Here is a 12,522-nt window from a genome sequence, read left to right on the forward strand (position 1 = left end):
GGAAGGAAGACCTTTCTCTCTCTCTCTCACTGTCTATAACTCTCTCTGTGTGTCTCTTTCTCTCACTAACTCTGCCTGTCAGAAAAATAAAAATATAAAGATTTTGTTCCATGGAAGGGAAATATAAAAGGCATCATCATTAAAATGCATTATTTCATTCCAAGTTGAAAATTATCTAAGGAAAATACCTAAAAATTCATAACCATTCATAAATTAGTAATCACTATGCAACCACAGGATTCTGGAATAATTTTCAGAAATGATTAGAATCAACTGAAATTAGCAGTGGTCCCCTGACCTTGCAATTAGTTGATACTTAAAAATGTATGGCTCACAGCCCCACTCATAACATCCACTCAACCAAAATCAACTTCTTAGAAATTTTTTCTCTTCTGTGTTTCTCTCCTTGGCGAAAATTAAAACTTTTCCCACAATCTTATTCTCCACGATTATTTTTGCTCTTTTCTTAATTCCTCAGTGACATAAAGAGCCAATTCATCAAATGAGTTGTAGTTCAAAAATCACTTGGCTTACATGGGAATTCAAGTGATAAGGAATGATAAGACCTCCTGGGTTAAGACTGTGGGGAATTCCTTTAAGTTACTTTGGAAATAAGAACAAGTTAGAATATAAAAAAAAAATGGAGATAACTCCTAGTTAAAGACCCCTGAAACTATTCAATACTAGTGATTCCTTCCTAGTTCTGAAAACTATAAGGAACGTTTCATTCCATCTTCCTTGCAGAAATTAATTCTATTTCCCACCCATAAATATCAGCATTTCTTTGTACCCACTTTTCAGAAGAGAGGCGCTAAGAATATTTCAATCAAACGACAAAGCAGATAATCTGTCTTCTAGTCTTTCTTCACTGACGTTAAACTAGATTTCATAGAAAACATTGGATATCCCCAAAAGGCAAGAGTTTATTTGAACATTGGAGGATTAAGCTTTGTCTTAGAGTGGCTGCAGAAATAGCAGGTTGGGAATTAAATATCTAGTGAGAGATTTTCATTATGTAAATTATAAGAGTAAAATATTCTTTTCTGATTCTAAAGTCTTATTCATTAAAGTGAACTATATTCCAAGTCAGTAATGAGTGCTGGTAAGGGGAAAGAATTAGAACATTTCTGTGAAAAATTAGTCTTATAAAAAACCTTTCAAAAGTTTTCTCATTGAAATGATTTAAATTTCAGGTATAATGTATGTAGAGTCTCCTTGGACATTTAGCTAGAGGTACTAGGTCATTCAGCATAGGGTTGATGCATTAGGAAAATGAAAGGTAATGTTTAGTGATCATGATTTTGAACACAAGATTCAAGTTATTGGGATTGAAGCAGTTTATGAAAAAAAAAAAACGAGTTACAGAAAAAAATGTCATTCTGAAAATAAATGAAGAACATGTTCTGGCCTCTCATTCAGCAACTGGTGGTCAAGAAAATAAATGTGAAATAAATCTTTCTTAGACTAGTAAGCTATTATAGTTTACAGGTCATTGATTTCTGAATTCGGGGGTGGCTTCCTGATTTTGAAATGAACATATAACAGTTAATATGTTTAAACCAGGAAAAGAAAGCTTAGTCCCCTGGCAGAGTTTTCTCAAGACACCGAAATGAAAACATGCAACACTGAAATGTAAAATAATTTATACATTTGTACATACAAATGTTTGCTTTTCTTCCCAACATTTTAACAAAACAAATATGAAAAGGTGATCATCTGGTTTCTGTCCATGCTTCTCAATGGAATCCAAAATTCAAGGAAGTGATGATCTTTTTTACTTTTGAAAATAAAATGTATTATTCTGTTAACAATGTGAATGCAGCACAGTTCTAGCCCTGTTAACACACAGTGGGTCTAAGATTGGAGGGCAGAGATGATTGGAATAGGGCCATTAGCCTAGTGATCTTTCAAAGAAGGGATCTAAAACTGGCTCACCTCCAGTATTTCCAATGTTCATCTTAATATACCTGTGAGTTAAGACAGGATAAGGTGGGGCCGGCACTGTGGCGCAGCGGGTTAAAGCCCTGGCCTGAAGAGTTGGCATCCCACACGGGCGCCGCTTCTAGTCCTGGCTTCTTCTCTTCCGATCCAGCTCTCTGCTATGGCCTGGGAAAGCCATAGAAAATGGCCAAGTCCTTGGGCCCCTGTACCCACGTGGGAGACCTGGAAGAAGCTCCTGGCTCCTGGCTTCGGATCAGCGCAGCTCCTGCCATTGCGGTCATCTGGGGAGTGAACCAGTAGATGGAAGACCTCTCTCTCTGTCTCTACCTCTCTCTGTAACTCTGTCTTTCAAATAAATAAAATAAATCTTAAAGACAGAAGTTTACCTATTTCTATAACTCATTTATGTGTGTTTGTGTGTGTGTGTGTATGTTTATTTATTTAGAAGACAAAGTGTTCGCATCCCAAATGGTTCACACCCCAAATGCCAGCAGTACCTGAGCTGGGCCTGGCTAAAGCTGGAAACCAGGAGCCCAATCCAGATCTCCCACATGAGCCATCACCTGTGCCCTCCCAGGGCACTCACTGACAGGAAGCTGGAGTCAGGAACTAGAGCCAGTTATTGAACCTGAGGACTGATATGGGACAAGGGCTTCCTAAACTGTATAAATAACTGCTAGGCTAAGTGCTACCATCCCAATTTCTATTTTCAAAAATACAAACACAAGACTATAAACATTTGGTGAGTTTCTGAAGCTCCCAGAAGTGCTAAATCATAGACAAAAAGCTAGAAGTCACTAGGTTTTTCTCACTTTATAACTAGGTTCTTTTTTTATAATTCTTCTTCCTGAAAACATCTAAGTTTATTCTGACAATATCTAAATTATGACTTTGAGGGCTTTACTTGATAAACTCTTGGGCAACTTATCAGGTATTCAGAAGGTAACTGTCTACATGGTTGAGAATGCAAAGTACAAGGCAATTTTATGTTATATTCCTCAATAAGATAAATTATCCATTCCGTACATTGGCATCTGAAAAAAATGTATTTATGCTATACACATGGTCTTAAAAACATCTTGTCTTTAAAGTTGTTTATACTCTCATGTTTGGATTCTTAGCCAAGATAAAATATTACTTCTATTTGTTTCCACTTTCTTCCTCTATCTCTTTCTTCTTATGATATATGGTTTATTATCAAAGTCAGAAATGATAACTGCCATCTTATAAGAACTGCTCTTATTATAAACTATTATCACTGGCACTGGAATTGAAACAATTAAAAGTAAAGTGTAAAATCTGTATGAATTTGAAAGAAATCCACCCGATGGCTCTGTAGTCTTCCTTCTGTAACAATAAAATGAGTTTTAAAAGGTCAAAGATAAAGAAGCAAACTGTGAATGAATCAAGTTTATCCAGGCTTGGAGTTACTTGACCAGAATCCTCTGGACTCGCATCATGAACTTCGATAAAAGCAAAATGACTAAAACCTTTTTCCATTCTACTCTAACGTGATCTGGATAAGTTCTGTCTCTGAGTCCACTTTCTCTGAAAGTGGGTTTTTGTGGGTCATGTTGTCCCTGAGCCTCCATTTTCTTTTTGGGCCTTAGTGCAAAAGCATCTTTACTTCCCCTGTTTCTCTGGCAAAATGACAAGCAGACACTCACAGACATGCCTGCTAGAGTCCCATAGAAACTATTAAAGCTCCCCACTGCCTCTGATTCCTCTCTATTGTTGCCATTAAAGGGCCCAATATATCTAAGGCTGATACGGATTTCACAGTAAGCCTGAGGACATGGATAAATTATTCACCTGTCTTTTAAAAAAGTGCTTTACTTAAAATAACTCTAGGCAACTAAGAACTATGCTGTTCTTCTATGTTTAATTTTACGTGCAAGAAGAAGACTAACAGGTGCTTCCCGGATGTTCTTTGTAATGTCAGTGGTATAGAATGGCATCTCCTGATTGATGCTACATTAATACTGACTTGAGACTGCAATAATATACTAAGAATATGAGGCAGACAATTTTGGTCACCTTTATGTGTCCTAGAGATTTCCAGAGACAACCTTTTTCAGGAAGGAGAGGAGGAGCAGTATTTCAGAGATGGAGCCATAACCCAAGACTGTCAGAAACACGCCATGGGATAGTCACCAAGACACTTAAACTCCTGGGGACTGTTTCTGCATTTCTACATGGAAGCAGTTGTGCTGTCTGACCTGAAGTAGTTTTCTCAGTCCTAGAAAGAAAAAAGTGCTTCTCTCACCAGAAACGCGGGGCTCTGGAGAGTTGCCTGAAGGAAGTAGCAAGTTGGATTTCCAGCAGAGTATGTGTTGCCTGGGTAATCAAGACCCACTTCAGGAGGCATAAGAGGAATGTGGAGATTTCCTCATGTTGCCTAGTTCTCTCACTTCCATGGAACATTGTAGTTTGTCTGTGTGGCAGAAAGAAACTGACATAAATCACGGTGTTGCATAAAGGAAACTGGCTAGAAAAATCTGACTTCTGAGCAGGTGAGCTGATAAAAAGCATGGCTTCAACCTATCTTTAGCTTCTACCACTACAGGGGCGAGTGGATTCTACCTTAGTTTAAATGCTGTGGTCATTTCTAGGTGGACTGAGTTAGGAGACTAAAACTCTTGTCTCCTCAACAATGGCTTCCGTTCAGGCCACCTTCACCCTCGCTGCCATCCAGGGATGCCCAAAGGAGATTGACTTCTGGATCACACAATTGAGGGCTCCCCTCCCAGAAGCTCTCAGTGGAAAAGGAGGGTTCAACAATGATACCTTAGCATCCTGTGCTCATTAAATATTTGTTGAATGAATGCAATAAAGAACAATGAAAAAAAAAATGATTGCAGCAGCTTTCTCTCAGGAGGTATGATATCAGTGCAGTCATTTTGCAAGAGCCTGATACAGTTGCATTTCCATGAGAGAGGAAATAAAATGAGACTCCTACCAGTGGCAAGTCCATAGCTGTGTATTGCTGATGAGGATTTTTGAAATGGGCTGGGCTAAAGAGATGGACAAGGCAAATGGTGGGCCGCCTGCAGCAGGTAAAGTGGAGGGTGCACCCCGGACGGGGACTGCTGACTTAAGGTGTTCAGATCATTGACCTGTGTAGTACTTCGTTCCAATGGCCATTTCTGTTCAGGTGTGGAAGTTAGATGTAATTGTTTTACTAGACTTTGGATTCAAAAGCAGCAGTCTGTTGCAAGAATTGAATCTTAACTAGATTGGTATCTGAGTGAAAACTGACCCTGTGTCCATTAAGATGTCAGGAGCCAGAGAAACAGGGGCTGACCCTTTCTCAGTGGAAGTAGAAGCCGCACATCAGCTTTCGACACTGAGATTCTGAACGGAGAATACATTCAAATCATGTTATAATTGGGCAGTGTGGGAAATTAGCAAGCATGCCGATTTCAAAGGACCTCCATCCTGTGGTTGTATTGAATAAAACATCCCTTTCTGCTCTACAGATCAGTCACAATGATTTATAGAAATGAGCCATTTTCTCTGGAGGACCTGGGTAAAATACATAGAAAAGCGAAATGAGAGAAAAAAGTAAGAGGAAGTGAAGAGATGGAAAAGAGATTCATTTTCTCTGAGCACAGCCGCACGTTCCTGGGGAGGCTTCCGTCTCTCACTCAGTGTTTGCCTGTTGATTAACACTGTGATGGTTTCATCTGTTATTACTTAACTGACATGTTGTTGCAAATTATAGCTAGAGCACAGTAGTGGGTTACAGATACAAATAACATTTAAAATAATTTCTTTCCTTTGTACCTAGGAGGAAATGTGAACTCAACAGCAGGTTCTCCCCTTACTCTAAAAGCATCCATCCTGCTAACTGAGTAAAATAGCTGTTTTTCAGATCATGCTGAGTTTTAAATGTGATGTGTTTTAAGGTGTTTATTCTCTCACCGATTAGCTCCCATTAGCATTAATAGGAGTTGCCTGAACAAGAACTCCATGCAGTAGTGAAAATATTATCTTCTTGGGATACTTGTTTGAGAAATACCTTGTTTCAGAGAGAGTTCTTTCCCTAACCTCAGCTATTATAAGAGTCACAACAGTTATTTTACTGTCAGGTGGTTTTAATTTGAATCATATTAGCAAAACAAAATAGAAGTAGCCATATGGAGAATTATTCCAGCAAATATAATGGATAGTTGGGAGAAGATCAAAGCATGGATAATTTCAGGATCTCCCTGAGTACAGTGCCAACCTGGCCAGAGCTAGGGTTGGATGCTGCTACTGCTAAGTACAGGGTTGCTAGCTGCCCCTCTTCTTGCCTGCACCCCAATAACCAGCACTCACAGATTCTGCTTGCTCTGTTGCCTTTTTGGCTGTATTTAAGCCAGAGATCATTTAAGATTAAATACCCCTAAAAACAAAGTGTACTATCAACATGGTTTAGTGGGAGCATGTGTTAAAATGCCTTATTATGCATCATCCTTATTTCACAAATGGAAGAAAATGAATTATCAGGAGAGTGAATGATATCTCACAAATTGATCAGACATCTCACCTCTCAGCCCAGACATCAGAAATCACCCCATTTCAGATTTTGTTTTTAAATAGGGAGAGCCACAAAGGGCCAAAGGAAAGGAACAGAATTAGCAGTGCTCAGCTGGTCAGATCTCAATACGGTCTGTTGTTATCTGCAGATTTTTCTTGGTGGTGCTTTATTTCACTTGATTCCATTTTATGGTAAGAAACAGGAAATGGTGTGCAATCCAGTAGCTTGTAGTCAACCACAGGAGGCCCAGGCTGTTTGTATTCGCACAGGCTGTTCAGGGTCTCCAGGGAGTCCTTCAGCTAAAGCATGCCTTCAGAGCTCCCCGCCTCTAAAGTAAGGACAATTTGCCTTTATGTTTGTGGAATCTTCCTATCAGTTTGGGAGAGGACAAATTCTGCAGGAGGCGGCAAAGTAATAAGTCACTTTCCTATGGACTTTCTGAGTCAAATAAACACATGAACGGAGGGAGGAGAACAGCCTTGAAATAGCACATTCTCAAAAGAAATACTTCATTTTAAAAGATGACATGGGAGTGTTCTGATTAGCAGTGGACTAGCTCTGAATAGAAAATTGTGCTATGTTGGAAGCCCACATGAAAAAGGAGTGAAGAATAAAGAGAATTTGCAATTATTTACTGTAGAGAATCAAAGATTGAGAAATGAGTATACATTCAAGTATACTAACTCAGAATTTTTTATAAACTTTCAGGACTCTAATAAAGTTTCTCTTTATACTATTTTCAAGAGAGAGACTCAGAAAGAATGGGAACACATAGTTCCTTGGGAATATTTAAACAGTTTAAAAAAATGATTTCTACCAACTTTAAGTATATAACATTTCTACTTAAATAAATTGATATAAAATTATGAACCATCCCCATCTATTAAAAATAACTCCCTCCAGACCTCTTATAGTGCAAAGCTCAACACGTGGCAATACTCTTATATCACGTTTCCTTTTTTTCATATTTATTTACTAAATTATTGACCAATAAACAGTTTAGCTGAAGCATGCAGAATGTGTGGAAAAAATTTGAAATTGCATTTTCATCTCCTTCTAGCACTGTACCTATATGTCAGGTTTTTCATGGTATGGAACACATCCTATTTTCTCTGCACAGAAAGTCACGCTATTACATTTATTTCATTGTATGTTATCTTTCACACACACACACACATGCCACTGAACACTGCTGTACAAGTCGCATGATTCTTAACCCATGCAAGTTTTTTTAGCATGCTTACTTTTCCTCCTGTTGAATTGTGTCTACTCTAAAAAGGACAGCAGTGTGTGATAGCCACAGCCTGCAATCTATGTGTCCAGTCATTCATTCATCTAATATTTATTGAGTGTTCATTATGTACCCGCCACTCACTGTGCTCAGGTACTAAAGAAATGAAGATGAATGAGATAAAGCCTTGCCCTCAAATAGCCTCCTTGTGGAGGTCTCCAGAATGCTAGTGCCTTTTGTGATGTTGCATTTCTCTTATACGTTCTTCAGGCATCATTGGCATGCCTGTTTGACTCAGAATAAAGGAAAAAAATGGGAAATGTAATAAATAGCACCAAAAAAAGAGACTATAGTAAATGTCTATCCCTACAAGAAATGAAACTTTCTTATACAGCTATGCAAATCTTACTACAAAAATTCTTATGATTCCAGCTATGTGAGTTATGGTTAGATCCAAGGATATTAAAATTTCAGTTATACTACATTAAAGGAAACTAGAACCATTACTTCCTATGGGACTAAGAGAAGGGGTATTGTGTTTATTTCCTGGATACAGAGCAAAATTTTGAGAGATTTCTAAAATCCATGCTGTTTGAGTTCATACTATTGTTCCCCTTTTATCAATGTAGCACAGGTAAATAGTATTTTTCTTTTACCTTTCTAGGTTCTTCATGCCTTGTATAGAAACTATAAAAAAGGCAACGAAAATGATTACAAATTTATTTAAGTTTATGTGCAGCAGGAGCCTTCGTAAAGAAATAAAGTCCTGAAGAATTAGTTAAACCTGAGAATTTTGTGCTGGATTTGATGAACCGTAGAAGCTCATGACAGAGAATGATAGGATAAAGGAACAGGAGCTAAGAGGCATAAGCTGGGGCAACTTAGCCAGGCCTGTTAACTCAGATTCTTCTTGGTATCCTTCTGTCTTCAGGGATAAGGGTGTACCTCTCACATAAGGGTCTTATGGTATGCTTCAGTGGAAGGTAAGATAATCCTTCATGAACTTTCTAAATTCCTTAGCTTAAGATAGTCAATATTCCAAGGCACCATATGTTGGGGTAGTGTTTGATACCCCGTAGACCCTTTTTTTAAACACTTTTCTTGCAAATTAAAAAAATTTTTCCATACCCACAAAGTTTTCTTGAGGTACAACTGACCAAGTGTGTGTGTGTGTGTGTGTGTGTGTGTGTGGAATACAGGTGATATTTTACTATATGTGTACATTGTGAAGTAATTATTACAATTAAGCTAACATATCCAATATCATATTTACCGTGGCCATGTGTGTGGTGAGAATACTCCAGACATACTCTCCTAGAAAATTTCAGTACCATACCTTTTCATTAACTATAGTTGTCATAATGTGCATTAGATCTCTAGAACTTTGCTATAACTGAACATTTATAGCCTTTACCCAAAATACCCCCAAAACCAGCCCCTAGCTTCCACCATTGCAACCTCTGTTTCTATGAGTTTGATTTATTAGATTAGACATATTAGTGAGTCAGGCAGTGTTTGTCTCTGTCAGGCTTATTTCACTGGGTTCATTGTGTTATCAGAAAGGACAGGATTTCTTTTTTTTTAAGACTTGTATTTATCCACTCATTTATTGATGAACGTTAGGTTGTGCCCATATATTGGCTATTATGAATAATGTAAAAATGTGTTTAAAACACTGCTTTGTCTTTACAACTACCTCTTATTTCCCTTAGCCTTGTGGCTCCAGCACCTATTACAATACTTTCTGTGTACTGGGTACCACTATTTATGCTTCTATAGCTGCTGATGAGGTTGATAAATGATTATCTTGATCCATTTCCAAATACAGACACAGCTTACATCAGTTGGTAATGATTTTACGCCATCCTGCGAGCACAGAGATTAGATCACTTGGCAAATGAAATGATTACCTTAATATTTATTGGCTGATGTGAGACTTTGAAAACATGGACTGGAAATCACATACAGACACACAGGTTTCTGTCAGGTTTTTACACCCTCACCACATGGCTGAGCAACTGGTGTGAGTTGGGCATATCCCATCCTAGGAATTCAATCTTTTTCTTCCCTCCTTCAGGAAAAACATTAATCTATAGATTGCTTAGGCAAAAGTTTGGAGCTGTTTGGGATCATCTCTTCCTTCGACTTGCTGGCCTTTGTAAGCAACTCACATCCTCATGGGGCTATACATTTAATGTGTTTCACTTGAGATTACTGCTGTTTTGTTATCACTCCCACTGGGATTAGCCTACTTTCCTGCTGAGCTGGGAAAGGGACTCAAACCCCCGTGGTAGCCACAAGTACACACCAGATAATAAAGCATAGAGTGGAACCCAAGAGGAGGCCACTCACAAGTGGTTAAGAAAATTAACTCAATTAGCTCCTTTAGAATAATCACAATGATGCCCATTCAGGTCCTCCTGGCTGGTTTCACACCATTTCAACTACAGGTTTCAGTGATTCTCAAACATTAACTTGCGACCAAGCCACCTGGAGGGCCTGCTCAACACAAATTGCCAACACCCACTTCTCAGGAGTGCTAAGAATTCATATTTCTAACGGATCCCCAGGAGACGCTAGTGCGACTGGTATGGAGACCACAGGCTGAGAACCTCTGGTTAGCGAAAGAGCATCTCACGGATCTGTGGAGGGAACCCTAACTCGGGGAAGCCTCCTATAGAGCAGGTTTCACTGTTATACTGCTCTGTCTTTGCAGTTGCCTGGGCTTTCTGCCTTTCTCTTCCTCCATTCCCACTCTCCAAGTGAACGGATCTTAGGATGAAACGCTGAGAATCGATGAAGTCCCAAGCCCACATGTAGCTGCATGGCACTCTTATTTCATTATAATCTGAACGCAAATTGAAGTATGTGCTAGGGAAGAACATGGCTCTACACCCACTGAGAGATCTGCAGGTCTTCATCTTGATTCCTCACAGGGACAGTGGTGCCTAGCATTCCTGGTGTCTGCTGCCCCCTAGTGGTTGGTGATGCCTCCCACTACTCCCATATCAATCATGACAAGCTAGAAGAGGATCTCAGTTTGGGGTCATTGTAATACTGCATTATTCACAATATTGACCATCATATTCAATTAGGAAAGAAATAGACATATTCATTATTTTTTCTACTTTGAATCATCTTAGCAGAAAATAACAGTTGATTGGCAAAGCTTTCTTTTTATGAAAATCAAGCCTGTCAGGACAGCTTCTTAAAAATGCAGCACAGTGGGTTTTCTACAAAACCCAACTCTTTGCTCAGGATTTAGTTTCCTGTAAATGTAGAGATTAAATCTGGACAAAAAGATGGTTTTATGTAGTTCCCAAAAATGTAATTTAAAGGCATATTTAAATAGATGTACAATGTAAATCAAATGTGAAGTTAATGACAGTTATTTCAGGGAACATTTAAGTCAGATTAAGTTTCCAATTGAGCTGCTCTATAACCCTGAATAGAAACAGATCTGCCTGAAAATGTGCTGGCTTTAGTACAGTACATAGTCGTTAAATCAGGATACCTATAAACAAAAGGCAGAGGTATTTTCCCTCATGGACAAAAATTATGCAAAGGAACGGCTTAAAATGCAGTAAGTACACCCTATTGCTTGATTTCAAATCATAATTAGAATTTAAAATAATTTTAATGGCTAACCCTGGGAGTTTTAATCTGAGAATAGAAATGATTGACACTTGAGCAATTCCTGAATCAAATGCAAATTTGATTTATTGATACATGTAAGTTACAAGCAGAGTACGGATTACTTATATAATCTTTAAACTGCCCTCGTATATCACTCCTAAGACATTAAGTGAAAAATGGCTCAAAAAAGGAGCTTTCGGTACTGTTGCCCTCTCATCTTCCAGGGCCTCCCAAGTGAAGGGAAGACAGTGAGTGAGCCTTTTCCTGGTGAGTCAGAGAAGGAATGTTCTTCCCAAGGAATTGTCTGGCATCAAGTACAGCCCTGATTGCCCGAGAGTTCACACATGCGGACTCTGACTTCCATCCAGATTAAGGTGACCTCGCTATTCTGCGTGAATAATGAGAAAGTAGAAGGGAATCCAATAAGGACTCTTCCAGCAAGAAGTGTGCAAGAATTCAGCTGAGGGACAGCAGAGCAGAGAGAGGTTTGACCGGAACCTTGTGTGTACAGTTTCAACATTTAAAGATCTCCCCTTAGAGCAGACAGAGCCCTAACTAGGAATTTGCTTCCCTTTTATCACCTTTTCAAAGTCGTCTTCTGGCAGGTTCTTTTAGGATCTCATCAGATACGAAGCTCTTGTGCTTTATTCGCTATGACATTTTGCTTTCTTGGGATGCAGAATAAGGACTTACTAATGTGCAGGTGTGCACAGGAGAGGATTTATTGCACACATGCAAAATGAAATAGTATTAACTGAAAATACATATGCAGGCAACTGACCTAGACTTACAATACTAATAAAAACAGATTTACCTGTATAATAGATATGACGTATAAATTCCTGTAAGGAATGTGAATCTTCTTAACATTGCATGAAACAGACTTCCCTTGAAAAAGATGCTTTCTCTCAGCATCTTCACCTCAGTGAGAGATTTCGCAATGTTCTTTGTTTGCACTAGCATTTTGCACGAGCTGTTGTGCTTATTGTAAAATCAACAAGTGAATTCCTCTAAACTCCCAACTCTTGAAGGTTTTAATGTAGAATTTTATTTCTCAATCTTTACAGACTGCCTTTTAGTCTATCATTTTCCCTGTGATAACACATCACATACTCCAATCTGAGAAACAATTTCAATAGGGTTTTATAAAATTTTATATAGGTATCTTTAAATTAACATCATCTACACAATG

At 38.5% G+C, this 12,522-nt stretch overlaps 1 protein-coding gene and 1 long non-coding RNA gene across 9 annotated transcripts in view; one reads left to right on the top strand and one right to left on the bottom strand.

Annotated features, from left to right (window-relative positions):
• The window catches only part of KCND2 (potassium voltage-gated channel subfamily D member 2), a 524,650-nt gene that overhangs the window by 305,602 nt on the left and 206,526 nt on the right, over positions 1 to 12,522 (top strand).
• LOC149127564 (uncharacterized) overlaps positions 1 to 12,522 on the bottom strand; it is a 183,293-nt gene that overhangs the window by 79,667 nt on the left and 91,104 nt on the right. For 3 of the 5 annotated variants that reach the window (XR_016231746.1, XR_016231744.1, XR_016231745.1), the window contains one exon: positions 4,208 to 4,375. This is a non-coding gene — a long non-coding RNA (uncharacterized LOC149127564). Of the gene's footprint in view, positions 1 to 2,968; positions 3,289 to 4,207; positions 4,376 to 12,522 lie in introns of those variants that run through there. The other 2 variants (XR_016231747.1, XR_016231748.1) reach the window with 1 other exon arrangement.

Source organism: Oryctolagus cuniculus, chromosome 3 (assembly GCF_051225735.1).
Source record: "Oryctolagus cuniculus isolate XC-2025 breed Fujian yellow rabbit chromosome 3, ASM5122573v1, whole genome shotgun sequence".
In the NCBI taxonomy this organism is placed as follows: domain Eukaryota; kingdom Metazoa; phylum Chordata; class Mammalia; order Lagomorpha; family Leporidae; genus Oryctolagus; species Oryctolagus cuniculus.